Source organism: Pinus tabuliformis, chromosome Q (genome assembly GCF_031772625.1).
Source record: "Pinus tabuliformis cultivar Carrire ecotype Pingquan chromosome Q, CPIR1, whole genome shotgun sequence".
Taxonomy (NCBI): domain Eukaryota; kingdom Viridiplantae; phylum Streptophyta; class Pinopsida; order Pinales; family Pinaceae; genus Pinus; species Pinus tabuliformis.
This window is the reverse complement of record NC_142296.1, coordinates 1,123,690,767-1,123,703,836: the sequence shown is the minus strand read 5'-3', so window position 1 is coordinate 1,123,703,836 and position 13,070 is coordinate 1,123,690,767.

Sequence of the window (13,070 nt, the reverse complement as noted above, 5' to 3'; positions counted from 1 at the left end):
GGGTTCTCCATGGTTTCTTCTTCTGAGAGGTAGGGATCAGAAGGCCGCCATCCCTTTGATTTTCGAGCTTGCCCCTTTTTCCTTTTTGGGATTTTTTTTGCCTTCGGGCATGTGTTCTACAAGTGTCCTGTTTGGTAACATATTCCACATCTGAATGCTGTATTTTCATAGTCCAAAAATTGGGTCCACTAAACGTTTTTATGTTTTGGCAGAATCCGATTAGGTAGGCCTTTACTAAGGTTTATTTCTACATAGTTTCTGACGAAGGTAAATAGACCTTTCTTCGTTCTTTCGAGGTCCATCTTTTTGAATGATCCCAGGGTGTTTTCAATATCATCTAGAACCTTGTGGTACTTGAAAGGAAGGGGGAGATTTGGTAGCCTCTCCCATACAAACATTATTGGGACCACCATTTTTGTGGCATCAAAATTTGGGAACCAAGGGGTGATGAAGAGCCCAACTCTTCCCTAGAACCAAGGCCCATCATTCAATACTTTCTCTTGATCTTCCTGAGTATCGAATTGTACAATAAAGAAACCCTTGGAGCATAGATAAATATCACAATTGGGGGTCCAAGTTGAAAAGACCCACTAATGCAAAGCATCAAATTTAGGCCAAAAGCCATTGAACTTGCAGATCACAACCATAGATTGGAGAGCATAAAGGAGGTGGTTTACCTATGATAGGTTAACCTCCATGGAAGACGCTTGTTTCATTTGTTTTGTATCATAAGGTCATGGGATGTGCATAGTCTAATTTGTTGGATTGGTGCCCTTTCCTTGTGCCGCATCCTTGTAGGAGACATAATCACCAGGGTTTTTGGATCCCCGAGCCCCTCCACACAACCTCAAGTTCAAGATTATGGTAGAGTTTCTTGAAATGCAGTAGTTCCTTATCTGAGAAAAATCTTGTGGCAACTTTCCTTCAGAAAGGAGACACTGTGTATTTGCAGGAATACCCAACCTATTCTCTATGAGCTACTTCAACTTTGTCACTGAGTTTGAATTTGTAACCCAGAATAGGAGAGGCTTCCCATTTAGGTTCTTGATGAAGATTTGCAAAGCCTTTTGTTCCAACCCATCCTTTCTACCTTCTCGCCCATATTGATGAGAACGGGGGGATTCTCTTATCATATCTGTGCCATGCGTGAAGGCGGATGACAACTCCTTCGTTGTCTCGATGGGATTGGAGAGACAAAATGACACTCTCGTCTTGATGTTAAAGGGTATGTCCTCAGGAGAAACCCCGTTGGTCAACATATTGTTTACAAGGATTTTGAATTCGATGCAATTCATGATCCTCCTGATTGAGGTTCCATCCTTCCTTCTTGCCAAATTGGTCACGAAGTTGATGTTGAAATGCGTAACTAGGTTCGGTCTTCATAATGTCTATTGTGATCATGATTTTAAGTGTTCAACGAAAATAGAAAAATAAATTTATTATTTTCATTCTTGATGCATGTGTTTCATGCTCAAGGTAAATTTATTTGTAGGTCAAGCACCCATTGAGTGCTTCTAGGTTTGTCATAGAATTATGAAGTCAAAAGGGTCATTGTCATATATGTAAGACCCCTTTGGGCATCTTGTATTATGTAAAAGAAATTTATTTGAGTCATAAACGACCCTCCAAGACTGTGTCAACGAGTTGGAACAAGTTGACCTACATGAAAGATCAAGCCGGCCTCATGGAGGCTATTCGTACCCTTGGAAAACCTATATGTAAGAGGCATTCGACCTCATTTGGAGCATACATCCAAGACATACGAAAAAGCAAGAATAAGAGTTTGATCTTAAAAGGAATAAGTCCTAAGGCAAGTGAAGTTCAAGAAGGAAGCTAGAGTCGAAGTTTTTGGGTCTCTCTCTCTCTCTCTCTTAAGTGCAATGAAATTCTGATGCTGCTAGGTAAAAGTTGTTGGAAAGTTGCTAGAGGACGAAGTCACTGGAAAGTTGTTGGAAGTTGAAGTTGCTGAGGTTCGTAGTTGCTGGGGTTGAAGTTGTCACTGGAAGGTCAAAGTTTGTTGCTGTAAGTTGTGAAAGGAAATCTCATTAAGAAGAAAGGTTGACTTGGTCATGAAGGGGTCTTTGTTAAGGGTCTTAGGTCTTGGAATTCGTCATTTGAATATTCTATAAGAAGAGAAGAATTCTTGTGGGTTTTCCTCTCAAGAGGAGAGGTTTTCGCCTTGGCTAGCAACCTACCTCCTGTCCTCTTGTCTCATTGATCTTTATTGTTTGGTAGTTGTTTGATGATATAAAACATAATAATAGTCATGTTGAAGAAGAAGCTAATCAAGTTAAGTAAAAAGACATCATAAATAGTTATCAAAGTAAGATAAATCACTTAATCTAGTTGCCTCCTAGATTTCTCAACTTGGTATCAGAGCTAAGGTGACACAAGAAGAAGAAGAGGCAACTTGAAGATCAAATCTTTGAAGAAGGATACATAAGGGCAGAGCACAAGGAAATTATTAAGGAGGCCTAAGAAGCACCAATGAGGAGTACCTATCTCAAAGATTACATCATTGCTAGAAGGAAGCCTCAAGGACCCTACCTCCACTCAAAGAAAGAAGGACTACATATTTGAAGCATCTTGAAGTTTCCATATCCTACATTTCTACATCCAAAGAAGGCAAGAAGAATCATTTCGATCATCATCAAACAAATCAAGGTGATCTCCCTCACATTGAAGCCAAGATCACATCACAAACATCCTTGAAGAAAATCATCATAAACAAAACATCAAGTTGAAGATATCATCATCTAGGAGCATCTACACTTGACTAGTAAGTATATTTATATATATGTCTGAACCTACTATCAACATGACTTCATTTTGCAAGGAGAGCAATAAATTGGTTGGGTCATCAAATTTCCTTGCATGGAAAAGGAGGATAGATTTGATCCACTTAGAGAATGAAGTTATTGAATATGTTAAGGGCTCAATCTCCAAGCCATCTCAAGAGCAAGCTCAGGCATTATCGAAATATATAAAAGGGGAAATAAGGGCTCAAAGAATCCTCATAGAATCAATCAAGGATTCCCTCATTTCTTATGTAGCAAAGTTGGAGAAATCAAAATATATCTATGAAAAGTTGGTAGAATTGTTTTCCATGAGCACAATAGGAGAAGTTATATCATTGAGAACCAAACTATACAAAATGAAGTTATCAAAGGAAGAAGGGGTATTCTCGTACCTTATGAGGGTATCCCAAATAAGAGATCAACTACAAGAACTTGGAGAAATAATGTCTGATAAAGAGATGGCCACCTTTGTGCTCAATGCACTACTTGATGAATGGGGCAACTTTGTATATCTAGTATCTATGGAAAGAAGGAAGCCACTCCATTCAATGAACTTTGGTCATTATGTTAGATTGAAGAAACTAGGTTGAAAACAAAGAGTGATGTTGGGTCAAATGAACAAATTCAAGCATATGCTACCATGGCTCGGAGAAAAGGAAAGTTTGGAAAGTTTGATCCTCGGAAAAAGAAGATTGATATGTCAAAGATACAATGCTATGAATGTAATGAATATGGGCATTTTAAAAGGAATTGTCCTAAACTCAGGAAGGACAACAAGAAGAGAAAGGAAAGAAATGAAGCCCATGTTACCGAAGAAGTGGAAGAATAAAAAAGAATAAATCAAAGGAGGAAGTGAAAGATATTTACTATGACTGAGATAATCTCCTTCACTTAGTTCTTTTTAGTTATAGAAGAGAATAAAAAGCATCACAAGTATGATAGGATGCATTATAGCAAGATAGAGATGACATCATCATAGAAGCATGGAAGGATAATTGAAATAGAAGTCTACATGGTTGTAGCTGTCATCATGATAGAAAGAAAGTAACTCATGACATCTCCATTAGAAGCATATAAGGACAACCGTAGTAGCAATATGTATGGTTGGAGGAAAGTCATCTAGCAAGATAGAAGGTAAAGAAATCATCACACATCATCATCATTAGGAACGAGGCATTTGCAAGATGAGGATAATCAAGATCCTCCATTGGAATCTTCATTGGAAGGTTTACCTCTACTAAGAAGAAGCAAGTGAATCGCAGATAGTTCACATTCCATCATGTGTGGGATCCACTGGTATGGTATGATGATCGAGACATGCAACATGTCAAGTTGGTTGAAGTACTTTCATCTTCAAGCAAGGAAAGGAAGCTGCTAGAAGGAAGTCTAGATGACCAAAAGGAAGAAGAGGTATGTATATATTTAATAAATAAAGTCATGTAATCATATAGTTTCTGATAGCATGGTTGAATGCTCTATCTCATGAGCATGATCAAAGAAGAAGGATCTCTTCCATTAGAATGATGCATGAAGGCATGTAGACAATGTGCTTTGAACTCATCTATATGTTGATAAGATGAAATCAACATAATATGACATTATACGAAATATGAGGTGGTTGACAATCATGGTTCCTATGTTGAAAGAACCATGTAAAGAAGATCCTGAGGAAAGCAATATGTGAAGAAAGGAAGAAGAGTTCGTGAAAGTTGCAACTATAGTCACATAAGATAAATGATCAACATCCGATAACTAGAAGAATTAGCTATGACATCTCCATGGAGAAGGTATGCAGACCCCAATAAAGTCTGATAAAGGAGACCCTTGATATTGAATGTCTTGGAGATTGAGTCATACATGTGCAGGATGTTCATGTTGCAAGAAGTTGATGTCATGACGAAAGACCATCGTAAAAAGGTAAATCTGATTTGATGTTCATTTTGATTTTTGAAAACATCTGGTTGGGTTGAAATAGGGCTATCGAAAGAGAGTTGTAGAAGTTGCCTACAACTAGTACTCATGGGAATGGATGGAAGATCCTAAAATAAATATGACTTGGAAAAGGTAGCTATATGAAGGATAACGAGATGTGGACTAGAAGATCACTTTCCAATGAAGAGAAGGATGGCATGGCAATTGGTTCAACTCTATGAAAAGAAAGTGATGTAGAAGATGGATGACGCCCTACAAAGAAGCTATAGTGAAGAAGGATCCATAATGAATAAGATGAAGTTCATGACTTGATGCAGAAAAAGGAGCCCTACAAGCAACTGATAGTACCATGATCTCCACCAAAGAGCCAAAAACTGCTGTTGGAAACAAGTCCCTAGTTGAGAGGGAGCTTCGACAAGTCCCTTGTTAAAAGGGAGCTTGAATATATTCCTTTTATAGGAATGGTATACCTTCCCTAGTTAAAAGGGAGAGATAGACACATCATTCTTTTCTTCATGTTATGAAGAAAGAATGGAGAATTGAGTAAGCATATGGTTTTCAATACTCTTTGAGGATGTGGTAGGGTATCCAATAGGTATGGGGTATGTGCCGTAAGAGACAATGATGATGGTGTCTATCAGTGATTGTCTCACCAATATTGGTAGGTTTTAGGGATATCTTCATTGAAACTTAGTTCAACAGTTTTAGAGATTGAAGATAACACATGTTACTGGTACAATTATTTGAACTTGTGATTTTTTTTTTGGGGCGGGAGATGTTAGACTGAGTTCCTAAATAATCACAAAATCTAAGAATACAACTATCATGACTTGTAAATCTTATCTTGATGAGATGTCGTGATGATCCACTAATAAGTTGTGATGATCCATTAATAAGTTGTGAGTGTGATCTAGATCTAGACCTAAAAGATCCTAAATGGTAATTGATATATTATAAAGTTAAATTTTGAAATCAATATAATAGAATAGATGGCTTCAAGCCTTTTCCGCTAGTTTTCTTGTCTTGTCTCACTCACAGATTCTTAACATAAAACTTAGCAAAAGCTCAAAATCTTACTTGCACTTGCATAAGAACATTTTAAAGATATCCACCAATAATATAATAGATAAATAAAATTCAATAATTCAAATAAATTAATAATATAATTTGCTTATAAAAAGAAAAAAATACTTTAACTTCCACACGACTAAAAATTATTATATAAAACTATATAATAAATAGAGTCAAACAATTAATCAATAGAAAGTGAATTATTTATCCACTACTAAGCCTAATCCTAATAAAACCAACTATAAATCCATTACTAACCCTAATCCTAATAAAATCAACTATAAATAAAAAACGTAAAACAAACTATTTAAAAATATTTAATTTACACCAATTTTCTTCATTCATCCCAAAAATATACTTTAAAAATGCATTGAAAAAATCTCATAACCATACTTATTAGCACAAACACAAATTAAAATAAAACCCCAAACAAACTCATTTTTCTTTTTGGTTCAAAATAAGTTCGTCGGAATGAACCTTTATACCCGGAGGAGTTATTCAAGTTGTGAGGGCAAAGAGAGAAATGTTGACGCTACCTGCGATTTCGGTTTCATTCGCAGAGATGGGGCAGTCTCTTTCTTATGCAGACTGGAACTTTACTTGGTAATCCCATGTCCGAACTCAATGATTTTCACCATTCCTTCTTTTAAACGTTACCAGTAATCATATAATGAGCAGTGGCCACCTATGCCACTGCCCAAACACTTGAAGGCTATTATTACACTAGCAAAATTTTCCTTAACAATATTTCCAACACTAAGGTGGATTGTTGAGTAAAAGGTTTTTTACAGAGGTCTTTGAAGCATATTAGCAAGTCATGGATGGTGAAGCCATGTTTTTCTGCCTACTTTCCCTTTTTGCACTCTATTTTTTTCGAAGCCATTTCTATTTGAGAATTAAAGAAATTATAGTTCCACTGTGATATTGCACTTACAATTCCAAGCATATTAGCAAGTCAAGGATAGTGAAGCCATGTTTTTCTGCCTACTTTCGCTTTTTGCAGTTTGTTTTTTTTCGACGGCATTTCTATTTGAGAATTAAAGAAATTACAGTTCCACTGTGCTATTGCACCTATGTTACCAAAAATGAAAAACGGGAAACGAGACAAGAAACAGAGTTTTGAGATTTTACATTCAAGAAACAGAGTTTTGAGATTTCACTTCTAAAGCTTTATGAAATACTCATTGAGGTTCTAATTTTGATTTTCACCTCTTCATAAAGTCTATGGACAACGACTCTATAATGCAAAGGAATTTCAAGTTTTTCCATTCTACGCCACAACTTATCTGTAGGGACTGTGTCAAATGCCTTTTTGAAGTCAACAAAGCAGCAAAATACTTCTTCCTTGTCCCCCCAAACCTTTTCAATAATGTGTCTCAATGTGATACCATGATCCACTGTAGAATGCTTTGGCCTAAAACCCGCTTGTCCTTTTCCCTCTTTTCTTTTACTTCTGCCCACTTACTGATTTTATTTTCTACCATGCTGCTGAAAAGCTTTGCAAACAAAGGTTGATCAGAATGGTTCTATAATTGGAAGGATTGTTAATGTCTCCACTTTTAAAAAGGAGTATTGCTAGGCTAGTCTAGTTGTCCAGTCTCTTGGGAATCCTTGCTGAATGATGTTGTTGAATATTTACATTTCTATGGTTTGATGGTGGATCATCTGCTTAGGATGGTGGAGGAATCCAGGGTTTTGGGGAAAGCATTGGGTGTGCTCAACTCTACTTTTATAGCTTTCCTTCCTAAGAAGTAAGATGCATTATCCTTTGATGATTTGAAGCCTATCTTTATGTGTAGCTTGGTATGCAAATTCATTTTTAAAATTATAGCCAATAGGCTGAGAGGAATTTTTATTTGGAGTTATAGCTGAAGAGCATTTTAGATTTCTTTTTAATAGACAAGTTCATGATGCCGTTGGAAGAGCCCAGCAAGGAATGCATTCAATTAAATCTAGAATCTTCCTGCTGCAGTGATGAAGTTAGACATTGCAAAAACACATGACAAGGTAAATTGGTTATATCTTAGACAGTTATTGATCCAGCTGGGCATGAATTTGCAGATTGTGGAATGGATTACAGGCCTTAGCTTCCTTTGCAGTACTAACAAATGTGAAGTGGAAACTTCTTGATAAACAGAATTATTTGTATAAATATTTTATTAAAAAGATGAATTGACAGATGATGAATGATTACAATGGGGTTCCTGGCTTATATATCGCCATGGGCACCCTTTGGGAAAAGGGCATGATCTTATGATCGTGCCCTTTCGTCTAATTTAATCTAAAATTAAATAATAAACTTAAAACTAAGTAATTTTTACATAACATTGCCTTCCTCTCGAAAGAATGCTTTGTCCTCAAAGCATACGTAACGACAGATGTTGTTGACAAAATGCTTCATTCTCCCAAGAAGCTTCTTCTTCGGGTAAGTCCTTCCACTTGATCAGATATTCCTTGATAGTACGATATTGAAGCTTTCTTTCTCTAGTAGAAAAAATACCTTCTGGTTCTAGAATGATACTTCCCTCATCATCTAAGGATGGAAGCGTTGTTTGCTCTGTTTGGTTGTTACCTAGTGCCCTTTTAAGGCAAGATACGTGGAAGATGTTGTGAACACGACTTGTCTTTGGAAGGCTTAAACCATACGCAACTTGGCTAATCTTTTTGTTGATCTGACAAGGTCCATAAAATTTTGGTGCCAATTTTTTTTTTTCATTTCTGTTTTAAGGTTAATTGTTTGTATGGTTGGAGCTTAACAAATACCCATTCTCCAACTTCAAACTCTCTTTCGGTTCTGTTACGGTCTGCTTGTTGCTTCATACGATTCCTAACATTATTCAGGTTTTATTTTAATAGTTGGACGATTTTTTGGGTTTCTTCTAGTTGATCTTTAACAGCAGGTAGATTTGTCTGGAAAATAGCTAGATCCTTCCATTTCGGGGGTTCAAACCCATATAGAGCTTGAAATGGTGTCATTTTTGCTGATGTATGATAAGTGGAATTATACCACCACTCAGCAAGATGTAACCATTGAGCCCACTTATTTTGTTTTTCTGTAGCATAGCAATGTGGGTAGGCCTCCAAACATTTATTGACAACCTCTGTTTGGCCATCTGTTTGAGGGTGATAAGTGGAATTCATATTTAGATAGGTTCTTATATGGCTGAACAATACCTTCCAGAAATTACCTTTGAACTTGGCATCTCTATCACTCACAATGACTTTCGGAAAACCGTGTAACTTATATATATTTTTGCAAAATATTTCAGCGATTTCTTTTGCTAAGTATGTTTTCTTTATTGCCATAAAATGAGCATATTTGGTGAGTCTGTCGACTACTACGAAAATCTTGTCCTTGCCTTCAGATATTGGTAATCCTTCGATAAAGTCCATCGAGATTTCTTCCCATTTCTGATTTGGAATGTTTAAAGGGTGAAGTAATCCTGGTGTCGTAATATTTTCACTTTTATTCCTTTGACATGTGTCACATTCTGCTACATATTTCTGAATATCACGATTCATTCCCTTCCAAAAGAAGGATTGACGTGCATTGTAGTAAGTCTTAAAGAATCCTACATGTCCAGCTGACGGTGAGTCATGTGATTCCTTGAGTATCTTAAACTTAAACTTGGAATTTGTATTTAGATAGATTCTTCCCTTATACCATAGGATATCATTCTTCCACTCAAATTTTGAGTTGTTGGGAAGGTTATTGATTATTGCCGTTATTTCTGGATCCTTGGCATACTCACTTCGAATTTCGTTAAGCCACTCAGGGACAACAACCGAAATTGCAAGTAGTGTTGGTTCTTCATCTTTCCTAGATAGGGCATCTGCTACCACATTGTCTTTACCTCTTTTATGTAGTATTTCCAAGTCAAAAGCGGCAATTTTTTCAATCCATTTTTGTTGTTCTTCGGAAAGTGTTTTTTGTTGAAGGAGATGCTGGAGACTGTTGTGGTCTGTTCGAATGGAAAACTTACTTCCCAAAAGATATTGCCTCCACTTAGCTAGTGCGTGCATGATAGCGAGCATTTCTTTGTTGTATGTGGATTTGAGACGTTCTCTTTTGTTGAGCTTCCTACTTTCAAAAGCTATTGGATGTCCTTTTTGCATTAATACTGCACCTATACTGAACCCGGAAGCATCACACTCAATGACAAATGGTTTAGAAAAATCTGGTGTTGCTAATACGGGAGCATTAGACATAATTTCCTTTAATTTTTCAAAACACCTTCCTGCTTCCTCATCCCATAGAAACAAATTCTTCTTTAAAAAATTTGTTAGAGGTGCAGTTATATGTGCATAGTTTTTAATAAATCTTCGGTAATATCCAGTCAAACCTAAGAACCCTCTTAGCTTGGATATATTAGCAGGTTTGGTCCATTCTTTTATAGCTTTGATTTTGTTAGGGTCCACCTTTACGCCTTCACGAGATATAATGTGTCCAAGGTATTCTACTTCTTCCTTTCCGAAGGTGCATTTGGATTTTTTTGCGTAAAATTGGTGTTCTTTAAGTAGTGTAAGAACTTTGTCCAAATGTTGCAAGTGCTCTTTCCAAGTTTTACTGTAAATTAGAATATCGTCAAAAAATACTAATACAAACTTTTGATGTGGGCGAAATAATTCATTCATAGTTGCTTGAAACGTTGCTGGTGCATTGGTTAATCCAAACGACATTACTTTAAATTCATAGTGACCTTCGTGTGTTCGGAATGCCGATTTTGGTATGTCCTCTAATTTGATTCTAATTTGATAGTAGCCTGATCTTAAGTCCAATTTTGAGAAATACTTTGCGCCATGTAACTCATCCAACATTTCGTTGATAAAGGGGATTGGGAACTTGTTTTTGATTGTTATTTTGTTTAATCCTCTATAATCAATGCGTAGCCTGAATGAACCATCTTTCTTCCTTACCAACACCACTGGAGCAACGTAAGGACTTTTACTTTTCGAGATGATCCCACACTTTAAGAGATCTTGGATTAATCTCTAGATTTCTATTTTTTGGTGATGTGGATATCGGTATGGCTTGATGTTGACAGGGTCTGATCCTGCCTTGACTTCTATTGTATGCTCAATTTCCCTATTAGGTGGCATCTTCATAGGTAGGTCTTGAAATACTTTTTCATGTTTCCGGATTAGATCTTGTATCTCTGGTGACTCTTCACTGGTCATATTTGCAGATAACATTTCTAACTGATGACATTGTACTACATAAGCGGGTGCTCCCTTTCGAATCATTTTCATCATCTGAGATGATGATACAATTTGATTTTCTGGTGCTTGGAATCCTTGTAATTTGTACTTTTGACCTCCCCATTTGAATTTTATAAATTGTACTTGGTGGTTGGCGGCATAAGTACCTAAAGTTCGTAACCACTGGATACCTAAGACTACATATACTCCTCCTAATGGTACTGTGAAAAACAGAGACTCTAAACTGAAGTCTTGAATCTGCAATTTAACCTTATGGCATTTCCCCACCTTTTAAATCTTCTTACTGTCAGCTACCATCACCTTCATGTTTGGTAAGGGAAATGAAAAAATATTGAGTCTCTTTGCCACGATTGCATCTAAAAAATTGTGTGTGCTACCAGAGTCTATGAGAACCACCACGTTGTTCTTCTTTATGTGTCCTTTTAACTTTAAAGTCTGAGGTTGTGATATACCTGTCATAACTGATAATGACACTTGCGGAATACTTTCGTCATCTAATTCTGGCGAGAATTCTGGGGCATCTTCTGTTTCTTCTATGTCAGAATCTTCATTGTTTGTATCATTGGTTGCTTCACAATTATATAGGTTCTTTGGTTCTTTTCCCTTAGCACACCTATGTTTGGGGTCCCACTTCTCACCACAATGTTTGCATTTACCCTCTTTTATCCTTTGTGTTTCCACATTAGATTTTTCATCTTCACGTCAGTGTGGTGGAACATATCTTGTATTTTTTGCGTCCGCATACTGAGGTGTTCTTCGTCTTGAATATGTTTTTTCGGATTTTGACCAAAATATTTGTTCGAATTTCTTTTCCGCTGTTTTTGCTTTTCGTCTTGCTACTTCTATTGATGAAATGTCATGCATCTCAAGTTCTACTTGTAAATGGGTTTTGAGTCCCGAAACGTATGATTGAATTAGACGAGATTCTGATAACCCAGGTACTCGTGTTACTAAGGTCTCCCATTCTTGAGTGTATTTGTCCACACTTCCTTTTTGTCCTAACTTGATGAGTTTTGAAAAGAACTCTTCTTCTCTTACACCTTGGAATCTTTTAAAGAATGCATCTTTAAATTTTCTCCAGCTAATGACGTGTGTTGTCTTTTTCCACCACGTATACCAGTTATATGCTTTTCCTTCCATTTTCATGGATGCATGCCTGAGCTTTTCGTCATCGTCATTGATGTCATATATCTCAAAGTATTCTTCTGCTTTATTTATCCATGCAACACTGTTTTTTTCGTTTCCATTGAATTTAAGCATCTCGACTTTTGCCCTTCGCTGGTATGTTGCTAATGGTTGAGCGAAAAAAGGGTGTTGATCGGTAAATGTATCCTAGAGTTGCTTGCTTGTAGGGGTTGTGTTACTCACTTCTTGGTGTGGTGTCGTTGATTTTTTTGGGGATTCAACTTTTTCATGAGAGTCTGTTGACTTTGTTGAATCTAATGAGATGTGTTCTTGATTCTCTTCATTTTCTTTTAGTAGTTGTTCGGGTGTACAATTTGCCTTTTTACATAGAAGTTTCAGCATTGTTAAGGCCTCACTGATTTCTACTTCTGTTTGGACATGTTGATTTTCCATCTTTACTTCTATTCGATTTGTCGTATCCTAAAGATTTTTGATTTTGTCAGCCTGATTTTTGATATCGTCAGCCTGCCTCTCAAGCTTGATATGGAATTCATCTAATCTTCTACTGACCTCATCGTGGTTGTTATTTATCTTATGCTCTGAGTCCAACAATTTTTTTTGGAAATCCGCCATTGTCATTGTCGACATTGAGCGGGTTTGCGGGGGCGTGTATTTATCTGCTAGCTTAATTTTTTTTTTAAATAATTAAATTAAATTAATTAATTTAATTATATGACATAAGTTTTTTTTTAATAAATAAATTTAATTAATTAAATTAATTCTTTTTTTTTCTCGTTAATACTATGCTATTCTATTATATACATGAACAGGAAAACAATTACAGTCATTGAGTCATACTGCCCAAGGCCATGGATGGCACTTTGGACTGGAGGTTATCAGAAAGAGCAGCCCACGCAGGGGCAC